Consider the following 15,105-nt stretch of genomic DNA (forward strand, 5'->3'; position numbering starts at 1 on the left):
CACATGAACATTAGCATAAATCTTCGTAAGTTAGTAATCTGCTCGCCCATTATTTATTCAGCACAATTAATTTCACTCCATCTTCTCAAGCTGTTATTCCCTGATGAGTTTTTTCTATTCCTTGTTTTCTCTTTCCCACCCTTCAAACCAGTACCAGTGTATTTCCTTAGCACAGAATCTTTTCACAGCAGATCTTTAAAAAAATGTAAATCCCACCCGAAACCTAATTGCCGGGTCCTTGCACCCCATCTGGTTGAGCTTCTGTGGATGATGAAAGCTCCGGAGACCATACTTTCAGCTTGTATCCCCTCCCAGAACAGAGCAGGCCTGAGGAACATGGAGCCAGAGCTAGCATCCCCATCTTCAGGGGCTTCCCTGATGGCTCAGGTGGTAAAGAATCTGTCTGCAATGTGGGAGACCTGGGTTTGATCCCTGGGTGGGAAAGGTCACCTGGAGAAGGAAATGGCAACCCACTCCAGTATGCTTTCCTGGAGAATTCCATGGACAGTGGAGCCTGGCAGGCTACAATGGTTTCTGAAAGAGTCTCAATGCATATGTGAAAATCTTCTCACAAAAAATGTTCACAGAACTATTTGCCCCTTTCACTCCTGCCACAAGACATCAAGTTTTAGTATCCACTGTGTGGCAAAATACATAATGATCAAAAAAGGGTCTATGAATTCAGTAAGCTTCTAAGTTAATTTGTATTTCAGTCATCACAGCAGCATAAAATATTTCTGTGTGAGGCCTATATTTACTTAGTTCACAGCCAATATGTGGTGTATGTATGTGTTAATGGATCTCTTACAATAATTCTTCATCCATTCCCAGATTGGAAACCACTCTTCTGGGGAATGTTCTTGAACAGTGAGTTGAAAACTCTTCCCTGTGGCAGTAAAATGTGAGGCTGGGATTTCAAAAGCATGATCATGGATAATGCACAGGAAATTGAAAATATTATAAAAATCCATACAATATGGAAGTGATTTGGAGGTTTCACTGAGATGCTCTGGGGTGTCATTCATGAGCACCAAATAAACTGCACTGCAGGATAAGTGCACCTCATATGGAAGCCTTATGGGAAGGAAAGTCTTTTCCAGCTCCTGCAGAGAATCTTGTACCACAATACTGCTTTCAGTCTCACTCATACTCTTTTTGTGTTTCTGTTTCTTTTTTTTTATTTTATTTTTTTCTGAGTGAGTTTATGCTGGTCACCATTTTTTATGACTTTCATTGGAAGCCTGGTTTTGATTACATGGTCCAACAATCTTGTCTCTTGTGAGTGGCAGGTGACAGACAATCTGTCTATTCAATGGAAGAGGACAAGAAATGTTTCCTGTTTGTGTTTATCTGTTTGTCCCAAAGATTTGACACCTCCTGGCTATCTCCTGTGATTTATTTTGTTTGTGCACTATTATGAATTAAAATCACTTAAGAAGATAAGTGGTTCAATGGTAAAGAGTCCACCTGACAATGCAGGAGAGGCAGGAAATGCGAGTTCAATCTTTGGGTCAGGAAGAACCCTTGGAGAAGGAAATGGCAACCCACTCCAGTTTTCTTGCGTGGAAAATCCCATGGACAGAGCCTGTCAGACTACAGTCCATGGGGTCACAAAGAGCTGGACATGACTAAGCGACTAAGCACCCATGCATGCAAAAAGAAAAAGAGGAGTCAAGATGGCAGAGGAGTAGGTAGACATGGAGTGCATCTCTCTACACAAATGCATCAAGACTATACCTACAGATGCAACAGTTCTCACTTAGAAGAAAAAATGTTCCCACTAGAATGGAGAGTAACCTGTGATTCAAGGAACAGCCAATTTGGTGGCTTTGAAATCTGTTTTGTGTCCCTGGTTACCCTATTACCCAGCTGCAAGCTACTAGTGAATTTTCTGGACCAATGCTACAGTTGAGAAATGGAGGTTGCTTGTTCTTACTCTGTCTCTGAGTATGTAAATGAATAGCATATGTTCCTGTCTTCACAAAGGGAGGATATCCTAGTTAACCTTTTTAAGGGTTTATGAATAATTGAAATCTTTATATACCTCTCTTTGGTAATAATAGCTCTCTCTCTGTCTCAAAACCTTAAAAAATTAATTATATATAAAAATCTCTTATGTGTACAAACTATAGGGTAAATAATTTAACCAGACATATCTACCTACTATTAGAGGGATGAACACACACAAAGATTTAAATTAATAAAACTGGTTTTGCATGGCTTTGAAAACAGAGAGCTCTGACCGCTGAAAGAGTTTTGTGTAGTTTGTACAATTTTGATAACAGCTATGTGAATGAGCCAGACCTGGGTTGGAATGGTCAGGGCTTGTCTGATGCTTTACAACCGCCAGAAAAAAAAACAGAAGAGTTATGAGTATGCAATTTTCCTCTCCTCACTCAAAAGGATATAGACAATTACACAGAGATACACAAATGAGCCAAGTAAAGATATAAACAGAAATAAACCTTTGAGTTCAGTCCTTAGCTTCACTCACAAGTGAACAAGAACCATGGAAAATAGCATACAATAAAATAAAGAGAAATCTAGCTATAAATTCTAGCTTGTCCAGGAGTTTATAGAAGTCTTCAGTCATATAAGGCAGAAATACTTTTGAGCAAACATATTGGGATATCTTGTCTACCTCCTTCGAAAATTAACAAATTAGTACATATATTCTCTTAAATTAAGCAATCCTCCACTTTGATTAGCTTATAAAGAATAAGCACTTCTATACATTTACAGGGCTTCCCAGGTGGTGCTAATAATAAAGAACCTGCCTGCCACTGCAAGACAGACAATGCAGGAGAGATGCAGTTTCGATTTCCGGGTCTGGAAGACTCCCTGGAAGAGGGCAGCACAACCCACTGCAGTATCCTTACCTGGAGAATCCCATGGACAGAGGAGCCTGGCAGGCGATGGTCCATAGGATCACAAAGACTCAGACATGACTAAAGTGACTTAGCAGGCACGCATACGTTTAAAATAAATCAAGATTTTCCATAAAATAAGCAATTATTTGAACTTCTAATGTTTGAAATGTGCTAGTCCTTTGTGAAAGCTTCAGATACTTACTGAAACAGTATCTCAGGGGAAAAAAAATGTGTGTGGCACAGGAAGAATTTAGCTTTAAAATAAATTATTGCCCTTGGTTGTTGAGTTTCCAAGATAAGAAGCAAATTAATACAAGAAAAATAATTCTAACAGAATTTCAGTACTTTCAACAAAAGTTAAAGAGTTTTAAAATATGCACATAAATTTAAAATGAAGCTCAGACAATATTTCTAATAAAGGTGAATCTTTGACAAAATAATTTTTCTCAGTATTAACACAGCATGAAAATGTTGGCATAATAACTTACTTAATATAAAACTTGGTTTTATTTTCCAAGAAAAGTCTAATTATTTTAAGCTATCTAAACTTTTAAAAATAATTTTATGGATCAAGTAAATAAGTATTTCCACTAAATGTTTAGAATTATAGAAAGTCAAAATCATAAATTTTAAATTGAATTAGTTAGCCATGTGTTTATTAAAAAGAATTAATTCTTATGAATCTGTACCAAAAAATTTAAGTGTAATCTCTCCAGTAAGTTCATAATATTAATAGGAATTATGTTTATCTTAAAAATAAGCATAATTTCTAAAATCCTTTTAACCTTGAGACTTTTGATTAATTTAAACTGAGAAAATTTTGGTTACTTGAACAATCATTTAAAAAATAAAATTCATTAAAATAGAGTGAATGCAAAAATACCAAGCATTATATACAGAATACCAACTTCATATCATTTTGTGGCTCAGATCGTAAAGAATCTGCCTACAATAGGGAGAAGGGAATGGCTACCCACTCCGCTATTCTTGCCTGGGAAACCCCATGGACAGAGGAGCCTGGTGGGTTACAGTCTATGGGGTCACAAAGAGTCAGACACGACTGAGCAACTTTTGCTTTAGCTTTTACGTATAAGAAAAGCCATCACTTTACAGGTGACCAAGGCTGTGCAAATACTTTGGAGGCATATTGGCAGACATGCTGTTTTTTTCTGCCTTAAGAAGGATGAAACAGATGTAGGTGACCACAGACAAATGTATCCCATGGGGGTACATGAGGCATAGCAGCCCAAGCTGGAACTCTGCTGGTTAGCAGGGTGCTTGTGTTGCTGAACTATTCTCAGCTACCTGCTTCCCAGAAGCCTCTGTGCCTGTAGAAGGAAGTCAATTACCTCTGTTAGAAGTTGAAACCAACAGAAGAGATTGAAACTACACTATGGGTAATCATTACAAATCATTATAAATGATGGATGTGATTTGCCTATTGATTTATACAGGAAAAAAAGATTTTGTCCTAAAATTTGATCATTCAAGAATGTGAAAAGAAGTAGTAAAAACCAAGTTTTGATTTGAAGGAATAAATATCAAGTTGTAAAAGAACAGAGGGAAAATGAATTGCATTTTCCTTTGTTTTATATCTGCAAATAATGAGTTTGTAAGTACTAAAATGTTTACCAAAGGTGCCTCAATTTTGATGGATTCATTTGTAAGATAGGATTCAGGGACTGATAACCTTTTTCTGTTAAGGGCCAGAGAGTAAACATTTTCATTTGTCTAGGTCACAGTCTCTGTTGTAACTATTCAACTCCTGTTAAGTCCCCAAAGCTTCCAGGGACAAGTAAACAAATCAATGTGGCCAGGTTTGACCTGTGGGCCCCAGCTTGTGGACCCCAGACAGATAAAAGGCTGCAAATCCTTTAAAGAAAAATGTCACATGAGTAATATACAAAAAGAGTAAAACTAGAATTTAGTACTCTTCCTGAGAACACGACAGATTGATCTTTGGGTAACAGTTTGCTCTTAACAAGAAACAGTAAAGATCATTCTATACTTTCTCTGTACTCAGTAACATCATAACTCTCTGTTCTTGCTTTATTTGTTTTTGAGTCAGTTTGAACAAAAGTCCACTTTTGAAAAGGCTAGAATTTCTAATAATTAGTTAGCTTTGTTATTTCCTATTTTGTCTGAGTCTAATCATTTTCTGCCTTTAGTCACCTATGACCTAAGCTCATATCTTACTTTCTCTGATAAATATTTTGGATAGTGCCTTTCCCAATTTAGGCCCCACATTAAAAAAAAATAATAATTCATCCTTATAATATAAACTAGCCTTTGGAATTTTCCAGTTTGGATAATATCAAAGATTTGCTCCCCTTCCTTACAAAAGAAGATTACTAGAAATAATATGTTGGAAAATATTGTTGGAAAATCTCCACATTTTTAGGTACATCCACAGTATTTATCAAAGTTCACGGTAGTAAAGGAGCTGAGATTTTCCAAAGAGAAGCACAACTTTCCTAAGTTAATTATACAAAAATGAAATGTTATTAATATTAATATATTTTAAAACTGAATATCTTTTAAACTGGATAGAAATATACTGTTGGTCATGTTCAAAGACTGGCACAATAACTCCCAAAAAACACTTTTCCAAAAATTAAAATTTTGTTTGTATGTTTAAATATCCTTACTAATTAGGAACAATGATAACACCTTGCAGTATGACTTAAAAGGCCCTGCATATTTGTCAATGCCCACCTTGTCCACCTTATATTTTTATAGTAGGGTAGTCATTGATTAACACCTTGTAAATTTCATAACATATTATACACTGAGAGCGGAGTCCATCAGCCCTGTACGTGATATTCTTGTTGTTTGTTATCGACCATGTCACTGGCAGGTGTTTTTCTTCAAAGTTGACTAAAAGTTCCTGCTACAAACTACTTATGAGACAGTTGAGTCTTCTAGAAGAAATATTAAAATAGCCTTAGTATGTCCCATGTTCTCTTAACTAGTAATATTAAAGTAACGGACTAACGGGTGTAGGCTTTCCAGGGTATGCTGACACTGTCGTCACCAACAGACGTCTGTGTCTGTACCAAAGGTGTAAGTCTGCATCCTTGGTCCAGAAGCAGATAAACTCATGAAAATTGGCCTGCAACCCAAGATCAGAAAAACAAGAATTATTACACAGGAACAAATGAAACTCACTCAGTTGTGATTAATAGCATATTTTTAATAGTCACACGAGAAATTCCTTCTTAATTCTTATTGAAATATCTCTAAACTTCAGTTTAATAGGCTATATTGGGCTTCCCAGGAGGGGCAGTAGTAAAGAATCCACCTGCCAATGCAGGGGTGCAAGTTCAATCCCAGGGTCAGGAAGATCCCCTGGAGAAGCAAATGGCAACCCACTCCAGTATTCCTGCCGGGAAAATCCCATGGACAGAGGAGTCTGACAGGGTACATTCCATGGGGTCACAAAGAGTCAGACATGAGTGAGCACACACAAAGAAGGAAGGATACATATATACATAGGCATATATACATATTAAATTAAAATGAAATACTCTTTAAATGGTATCTTACTACAACCAAACCCTCAAAATTCAGGGAAAAAATTCTACAAAAGATCTTAATAAGATTGTAAACTAATAAATTTAAAAATCTAAGATTTATGATTCTGGAAAAATGACATAAATTGATCATTCTGTTCTAGAAAACAACTCAAAGTAGAGATCACAATGATTAAATATGTGAAGTGCTTACTAATTTTTTTACTTTCTAAGACCACGTTATTTACAAATTTTTAGTAAGAATAGGCCCTTCTTTCTACTAGAATATAATTAGAAAAACTGGATTTATAATCTTGACCATTCTATAAATGTCACATAGAAAAATAAATCTCATTTAATTGGATATGATAAGCTGACGATTAAGGAGCAGGAACTACATATTATATGAGAAAATGATGCCTTTAAATTTTCTACAAAAAATTGGTGTGGCACCTGTTTTGTGGCTTCTGAAATCCTAGATTTATTGATGGTAAAGAATATTATGTCCTAGCTGGCCAGGAAAAGTGGTACTGCAGGTGAAACCTGGGAGAAGAGAATTGGATGGCTCTTGCTTTCAGTAGACAAATTGATAAAGGCAATAAAAATGCTTCTAGCACATGAACAGGAAAAAGGTTCAGCCCTAAAAGTTTTATAAAACTTTCAGACACAAACTAACTCCCAAGCTTTAGGATCCTATGACTCTAGTTTTATTAACTGCATCATAAGCAGGTATTTGTGCATTAATTAACATTCCTCATTACATCTATGTTTGTAAACCAGCTAGATAAAAGGAAATATCAGATTAATGATGTGATTGATAAAGGTGCTAAGTAAAAGTATGTGAGTAAATCAGTATGGAGGGTCTGAAAGCGAAACTGACACCCTGCTCTGCCTCCTTAGTGAGTAACTGCAAAACATTCCCAGTGCCCCCTGCTAGGAAGTACTTCGTACCTAAGAACAGCAATAACAACAAAACAAGAAACAAACCCAGCTTTGCCCATTTTAGCTTGATTCTCAAAATACAGGCATACCTCATTTTTTCTCGCACTTTGCTTTATTGCATTTTGAAGATATTATGCTTTTTATAAATTGAAGACTTGTGTCAACCCTGAGTTGAGCAAGTCCATTGGTGCCATTTTTCCAACAGCATTTGCTCACTTCATGTCTCTGTGTCACATTAGGTAATCTTCACAATATTTCCAGCTTCATCATTTTTACATTTGTCATGGTGATCTGCGATCTTTGGTTATTATCATAATTATTTTGGGGCACCATGAACCATACCCATAAAAGCCAGCAAACGATACATGTTGTGTGTGTTCTGAGTGCTCCACTGATCAGATGTTTTCCCATTTCTTTCCTTCTCCTCAGCCCTTCCTATTCTCTGAGACACAACAATATTGAAATTAGGCCAATTAATAACCCTACAATGACCTCTAAGTGTTCAAGCAAAGGAAGAGTCACATGTCTCTCACTTTAAATCCAAATTTAGAAATCATTACACTCAGTGAGGAAGGCATGTTGAAAGCCAAGACAGGGTAAAAGCGAGGATTCTTACAACAGTTAGCCAAGCTGTATATGCAAATAAAGAGTTCCTGAAGGAAGTTAAAAGTGCTACTCCCATGAACACATGAATAAAGTAAACAAAGAAGCCTATAGTTGATTTGGAGAAAGTTTTACTGGTCTGGATAGAAGATCAAACCAGCCACAACATTTCCTAAAGCCAACTCTAGTCCAGAGCAAGGCCCTAACTGTCTTCAATTCTGTGAAAGCTGAGAGAAGTGACAAAGCCACAGAAGAACTTTGAATCTAGCAGAGGTGCAAGGAAAAGCAGAAAGTGCTGATCTAGAAGCTACAGCAAGTTATCCAGAAGGTCTAGCTAAGATAATTAATGAAGATGACTGCACTAAACAACAGATATTCAATGTACATAAAACAGCCTTATCTTGGAATAAGATGCCATTCAGTACCTCACCAGCTTGAGAGGAATAGTCAGTGCATGGCTTCAGATCTTCAAAGGACAAGCTGACCCTCTTGATAGAGCCTAATGCAGACAATGACTCTAAGCTGAAACCAATGTTCTTTATTATTGTTATTCAGTTGCTAAGTCATTTCTGACTCTTTGTGACCTCATGGACTGCAGCATGCCAGGCTTCCCTGTCCTTCACCATCTCCCAGAGTTTGGTCAAACTCATGGCCATTAAGTTGGTGAGGCCATCCAACCATCTCATCCTCTGTCACCCCCTTCTCCTCCTGTCCTCAATCTTTCCCAGCATCAGGATCTTTTTCAATGAGTCAGTTCTTTGCATCAAAGTATTAATAGACCAAGTATTAAAGCTTCAGCATCAGTCCTCCCAAAGAATATTCAGGACTGATTTCCTTTAGGATTGACTAGTTTGATCTCCTTGCTGTCCAAGGGACTCTCAAGAGCCTTCTCCAGCACCACAGTTTGAAAGCATCAGTTCTTTGGTGCTCAGCCTTCTTTATCACCCAACTCTCACATTCATACATGACTACTGCTCATTTACCATTCTGAAAATCCCAGGGCCCTTAAGAATTATGCTAAATCTACTCTTCCTGCACTCAATAAATGGCACAACAAAGTCTGAATGACAGCACATCCAGGCTTTGCTGTAGATTTTAAGTCCATTGTTGAGACCTACTATTAGAAAACAAAAGATTCATTTAAAAATATTATCGATCATTGACCATGCACCTGGCCATTCAAGAATTCTGAAGGAAATGCACAGGTGATTAATGTTTTTATGCCTACTAATACAACATCTATTCCACAGCCTGTGGATCAAGTTTTCAAGTCTTATTAAGAAATATATTTCATAAGGCTATAGCTGCTATAGATGGGGATTCCTCTGATGGATCTGGGCAAAGTAAATTGAAAGCCTTCTGGAAAGGAGTCACCATTTTGGATGTGATTAATAACTTTTGTGATTCATGAGAAAAATATCAACATTAACAGGAGTTTAAGAGAAATTGATTCCAATCCTCATAGATGACTTTGAGGGGTTTAAGATTTCAGTAGAGGAAGTAACTACAGATGTGGTGGAAATAGAGGACTAGAATTACATGTGGAGCCTGAAGATGTGACTGAATTGCTGCAATTTCATGATGAAAGATGAGTTGCTTCTTATCGATGAGCAAAGAAGGTAGTTTCTTGAATTGGAATCTACTTCTAGTGAAGATGCTGTGAGGGTTGTTGAAATGACAACAAAGAATTTAGAATATTACATAAACCTAGCTGTGATAGAGCAGCTTCAGGGTTTGAGAGGATCAACCTAAATTTTGAAAGAAGTTCTACTGTGGGTAAAATGCTATTAGGAAGTATTGTATGCTTCAGAGAAATCGTTCATGAAAGGAAGAGAGAAAATCAATGCATTACACTTCACTGTTGTCTTATTTCAAGAAATTGCCACAACTACCACTCTGATCAGATAGCAGCTATCAACACTGAGGCAAGACTCTCCATCAGCAAAAAGATAATAACTTGTTAAGATTCAGATGATGGTTAGCATTTTTTATTTACATGTTTTAGATGCAATGCAATCTCATACTTAATGGACTGCAGTATAGAGCAAATATAACTTCATAGGCACTCGGAAACCAAAAAAAAAAAAAAAGAAATTGCATGACTTGCTCTATTACTATATGCACTTGTGGTCTGGAAAAAAAACTACCCACAATATGTATGCCTTTAAGTGAGATGTTGAGCCCTTAGGTTACAACTCATTAAAACATAGCAACAAAAAACTTTATTTCTGACTTCTGAAGTCCTGATGTCTCCAGATATAAGATTATCTTTGAGTACCTGACAATCAAGTTTAACAACTGCTGTTTTCCCACCACAAACATACTACAGTAATCTTGGTAACTTTTTTTTTAAAAGAACTTTAATATATTTTATTTGGAGAGTAGCTATTAAAAGCCTGGGCTCCCTTGCAAAATCTCTCTGCAAGTAAACTCCTTTTCTGTTCTATATGCTTCTGTTTCTGTGGCTTCCTTCTATGTTTAAAATCTCCAAACTTCTACTTGTAGCTCCTGTAAAGTAGCTTTGACAAATTCCTTGTGAAACTGCTTCAGATTCCATGACCCTGGCTCAGTTGTAACTAACCAGCAGACATCCTTGTACAGCCCATGAGGATGCCTATTCTAAGGTCCTGGGAAGGCTTGAGCAGTTCTGAGCCTCTGTTGTTTGCACGGGGCAGTGACACCCAGTCATCATTCTGACACCACAAAGTTATCATCTCTTTTCAGCCCCACGAGTTTCTTTTGACATAAACGCTTCCCTTCCAGTTCAAAAATGACTCTGAGAGGGAGGAGAGGGAAGACAGGCTCAGAAGAGGTCTTTGGGTATTAAATCAGCCCAAGCGTAGAGAATCCACAGTAGATTAATCTTCTATTTCCTTTCCATTATGAGCCTGTCTATATGAAGAGTTGCCCTGCTTCTCAGTCATTATCTGACTCTTCAAAAAATTAATGCAGCTTCCAATTAGATCCTTTTTTTTCTCTCCTGTTAATCTTGGTTCCTCCTCTGCTGTCATCCTAGTAAGCCAAGTCTCAATTAGCCAGCCTGCTGGTATTACCATCTTGTTGCTCCACTGTTCAGACATTCTTTAATTTCCTGGAGCATGCCAGCCCCCTTCCTCTCTTCTTACCTCCCTCTAAACTACTTTTGCTAAAACTGGAGCCCATGATGTCTCAGCCCGTCATCTTATTCTGCAGGGCCTGGAGGGCTGACAGGTACGATGTCTTTTTCAGTAGGTCCAGACACACTTGCATGTTTAGGAATCCCGGTAGATGAGAGCTTTCTACTGATGTGACCAGGAGTCTACGTCCCCGTGAGACTCTCTCGTAACCCTTTGTACCAAAGGAATGTAGGAAAATCCAAAGTAGATTCTAGTTTTAAAAGTAAAATTTTAAAAAGGAGGAGTCAGGCTCTTAATTTCAATTATGAAAGATGATTGGTTGAAGCTTTGTTGTTGTTTAGTCGCTAAGTCATGTCCAACTCTGCAATCTCGTGGACTGTGGCCTGCCAGGCTCCTCTGTCCATGGAATTTCCTGGGCAAGAATACTGGAGTGGGTTGCTATTTCCTTCTCCAGGAGATCTTTCTAATCCAGGGATTCAACCTGAATCGCCTACTTGGCAGGTGGGTTCTTTACCACTGAGCCACCTGGGTATGAAAGATGATTGGTTAAACCGTCTTATCAGTAAATCTCACCACAGAAATTAACTCAGAACTTTAGAGTTCTATTCTAATTCTGCCAGCCACTGATTGACTTTGAGTAGAGTCACATCACATATTGACCTCAGTCTGTTTGTTTATAAGAGCTCTTCTGCTCTTCTATTCAACTTAAAGTTGAAAATAAAAATTTATTCTATTTAAAGCATACTAAAAGGACTACATGTGGGAAAAGACAAAGACAATAGGGGAAGAGCAGACAAGAGATGTTCACAAAATTGAGAAACTGGAACATGGATCAAGGAATTAGAAAAGACAAAGCGTAAATAGCAAGTGCCATCAGAGAGGAATGAAAGTGAGAATCAAGCCACTTCACAATGCAGACCCTCAGAAAAACTCACAAATTGGAGACACTCAGAGCTAGAGAGGATGGGATCAAGGTGGGAGTCTGAGAAAGGCAGAGGGGAAAGGAGAGACATTTAAAGTCATTAGAAGACTAATTCCCAGCTCCCTCCCCAATCCACCAGCCAGAACACTTACCTTCCCCTTCCACTACAAGACACTGGGTAAAAATGGAATCAGAGAGTCTCTAGACTCCAGTAAATCAGGCAGGGCAGAGATATCTACTGAAACTGGATCAACGAAAGTCTACCTACTGAGCTCCCCGCCCCCTCCATTAGCTCCGTTGGTAAAGAATCCACCTGCAATGTGGGAGACCTGGGTTCGATCCCTGGGTTGGGAAGATCCCCTGGAGAAGGGAAAGGCTACCCACTCCAGTCTTCTGGCCTGGAGAATTCCATGGACTGTATAGTCCATGGGGTTGCAGAGAGTCAGACACAACTGAGGGACTTTCACTTTCACCTAGTGAAGCAGAAAACCACCTGTCCCCTACTCAGCTTTAAAAAAAGTTGGAGGAGTGGAATGGAGCACACAGTGAGAGGGGGTCACTGGGTAGGGTGAGCCTCCCAAAGGCCTTCCCCATCTGCTCATATCCACTGCTCACACACAGAGCCCCTCCTCCAGCACATGACAGCTTAATAAAGATATGGTCATTCCTTAAAAAAAAAAAAAAAAAGTCAGCTAAACAGAGGGCAACCAGGCAGGAGGATACTGATAAATCTGTCTCTGGAGAAATCAAATGGTCCCAAAAATGATCACAGAGGAGGAAAAAATTCCTCTACTCTCTTATATTCAGTGGCTGAGAATGCAAAATAAACTGACAGAAAGATATATACGAACAAGAGAAAAAAAATTATTAACACGTATATCATGCATACACATGGGAGAAGTCAATGATGAGTCATTCCAAGAGGTGGTCAGAAGCTGAGGTTTATGTAGCATCTTAAGAAAATAATAAATTTGTGGAGAAGTGACAAGACAAAAGAAGATAGGTTTAGGCTTTTAGGGATGACAAACTATGGGAAGGTAAATACAGAGGATAAACTAAAGGACAATAAGAGTCATTTGGTAATTTGCTATGTAAATTTCTCTTAGTGCCCATCTCTGGGTTGATAAGAGTCTAAAGCTCTTTCCTGGTGATAAAGAATTCTACTCTTCTTGATATAGGAAAGGGAGACGCATTAACAAATTTATGTCCTACTTTTAGGCAAACAGGGGAGGGAAGAAAACTACCCTGCATCTGCTTCTTCCCAATTGCCTGCAGTTCAAAATAATAATGTCATAGTGCTATGTTTTGAGATGGCCTGTTCTGATACCCTACATGACCCATAAAAATGACCCATAAGTGCTGAGTATTTGGAGCATATACAAGTACCAATCATTCTATATAAATTCTATGAAATGATGAACATGTATATGCACAGCTTTCAGTCAACTTTTTAGCACCTTGCTCCTAAATATGAAAACATCAAAAACATCATTACATCCGGGAAGCACCTAACATGAAAGTCCAAGAATCAAACACACAAAGAGAAGAAAGAAAATCAAAGGAAAGAAATATTGTATCAGTCCAGTTCAGTCGCTCAGTCATGTCCGACTCTTTGTGACCCCATGGACTGCAGCACACCAGGCTTCCCTGTACATCTCTAACTCCCAGAGTCTACTCAACCTCATGTCCATCGTGTTGGTGATGCCATCTAACCATCTCATCCTCTGTCGTCCCCTTCTCCTCCCACCTTCAATCTTTCCCAGCATCAGGGTCTTTTCAAATGAGTCAGTTCTTCCCATCAGGTGGCCAAAATATTGGAGTTTCAGCTTCAGCATCAGTCCTTCCAATGAATATTCACGACTGATTTCCTTTAGGATGGACTGGTTTGATCTCCTTGCAGTCCAAGGGACCCTCAAGAGTCTTCTCCAGAACCACAGTTCAAAAGCATCATTTCTTTGGCTCTCAGCTTTCTTTATAGTCAAACTCTCACATCCATACATGACTACTGGGAAAACCATAGCTTTGACTAGATGGACCTTTGTTGGTAAAGTAGTCTCTGCTTTTAAATATGCTGTCTAGGTTGGTCAGCTTTTCTTCCAAGGAGCAAGTGTCTTTTAATTTCTTGGCTGCAGTCACCATCCACAGTGATTTTGGAGCCCCTCAAAATAAAGTCTCTCACTGTTTCCATTGTTTCCCCATCTATTTGCCATGAAGTGATGGGACCAGATGCCATGATCTTAGTTTCTGAATGTTGAGTTTTAAGCCAACTTTTTCAGTCTCCTCTTTCATGAAGAGGCGCTTTAGGCAATAACAAAAAACTAAAAATAAATAACAGACCAGCATAAGCTATAATTAATACCCTCAGGAGTAAGAGAAGATACTGCATCCCTGAAACAAGATCAGTATGGAAGGGACAGGGACAGAATGAGATAAGGAAGGAGCTGGGGAAAGAAAGAAGAGGAGAAGGGAAGGTAAAGAAAGTAGAAAAGAAAATTCAAGAACAAGAAAGATCTTGGGGAAAAAAGCACCCAAATTTTTCAAAATCCAAAAGAAGAGCTGGAAAATGAAGTTGAGGAAATTGCTCAGAAAATAGAACCAAAAGACAAAGAAAAATAATATCAGAAAGAAAAGATCAGAAAACTAGAGCACTATTCCCATGACCAAATCTGAGTGAGAGTTCCAGAAAGAGAAAATAGAAGAAAAACAACAAAATTATTATTAAATGAATAATATAAGAATTAAAGAACTCAAACTTCCAGTGTAAAAGGATCCATTCAATGCCCAGCATAGTTAATTAAAAGAGATATCCTTTATTTCACATCACTGTGAAGTTTCAGAATACCAAGTTCAAAAGAAAGATCCTCCCAAGAAGAGTCAAGAATCAGAATGGCAATGTTCTTCCCAATAGGAGAAGTGAATGTCTGAAGTCAATGAAATAACACATTCATTAGTCTTACAGAGAGTGATTTCTATGATTTGATACCTAATCAATCTATCAATTAATTTGTATGAAGAAATAAAATCATTTCAGACACAGAATGTCTTTTAAAAATTACTTCAATTCATTCTATCTTAGGAAGAAATTTTATCAGTTAGGAATTGTAATAGTTACAGAGTCCACTGCAGTCCGCTTAAACATA

At 38.0% G+C, this 15,105-nt stretch overlaps 1 long non-coding RNA gene across 6 annotated transcripts in view; it reads right to left on the reverse strand.

The window, feature by feature from the left end:
* Window positions 1–2,322: 2,322 nt before the first annotated feature.
* Window positions 2,323–15,105, reverse strand: part of LOC129659351 (uncharacterized) — a 94,589-nt gene continuing 81,806 nt past the window's right edge. For 5 of the 6 annotated variants that reach the window (XR_008718021.1, XR_008718020.1, XR_008718019.1 and 2 more), the window contains one exon: window positions 2,323–5,982. This is a non-coding gene — a long non-coding RNA (uncharacterized LOC129659351). The remainder of the gene's footprint in view (window positions 5,983–15,105) is intronic. The other variant, XR_008718023.1, reaches the window with a different exon arrangement.

Source organism: Bubalus kerabau, chromosome 8 (genome assembly GCF_029407905.1).
Source record: "Bubalus kerabau isolate K-KA32 ecotype Philippines breed swamp buffalo chromosome 8, PCC_UOA_SB_1v2, whole genome shotgun sequence".
NCBI lineage: Eukaryota > Metazoa > Chordata > Mammalia > Artiodactyla > Bovidae > Bubalus > Bubalus kerabau.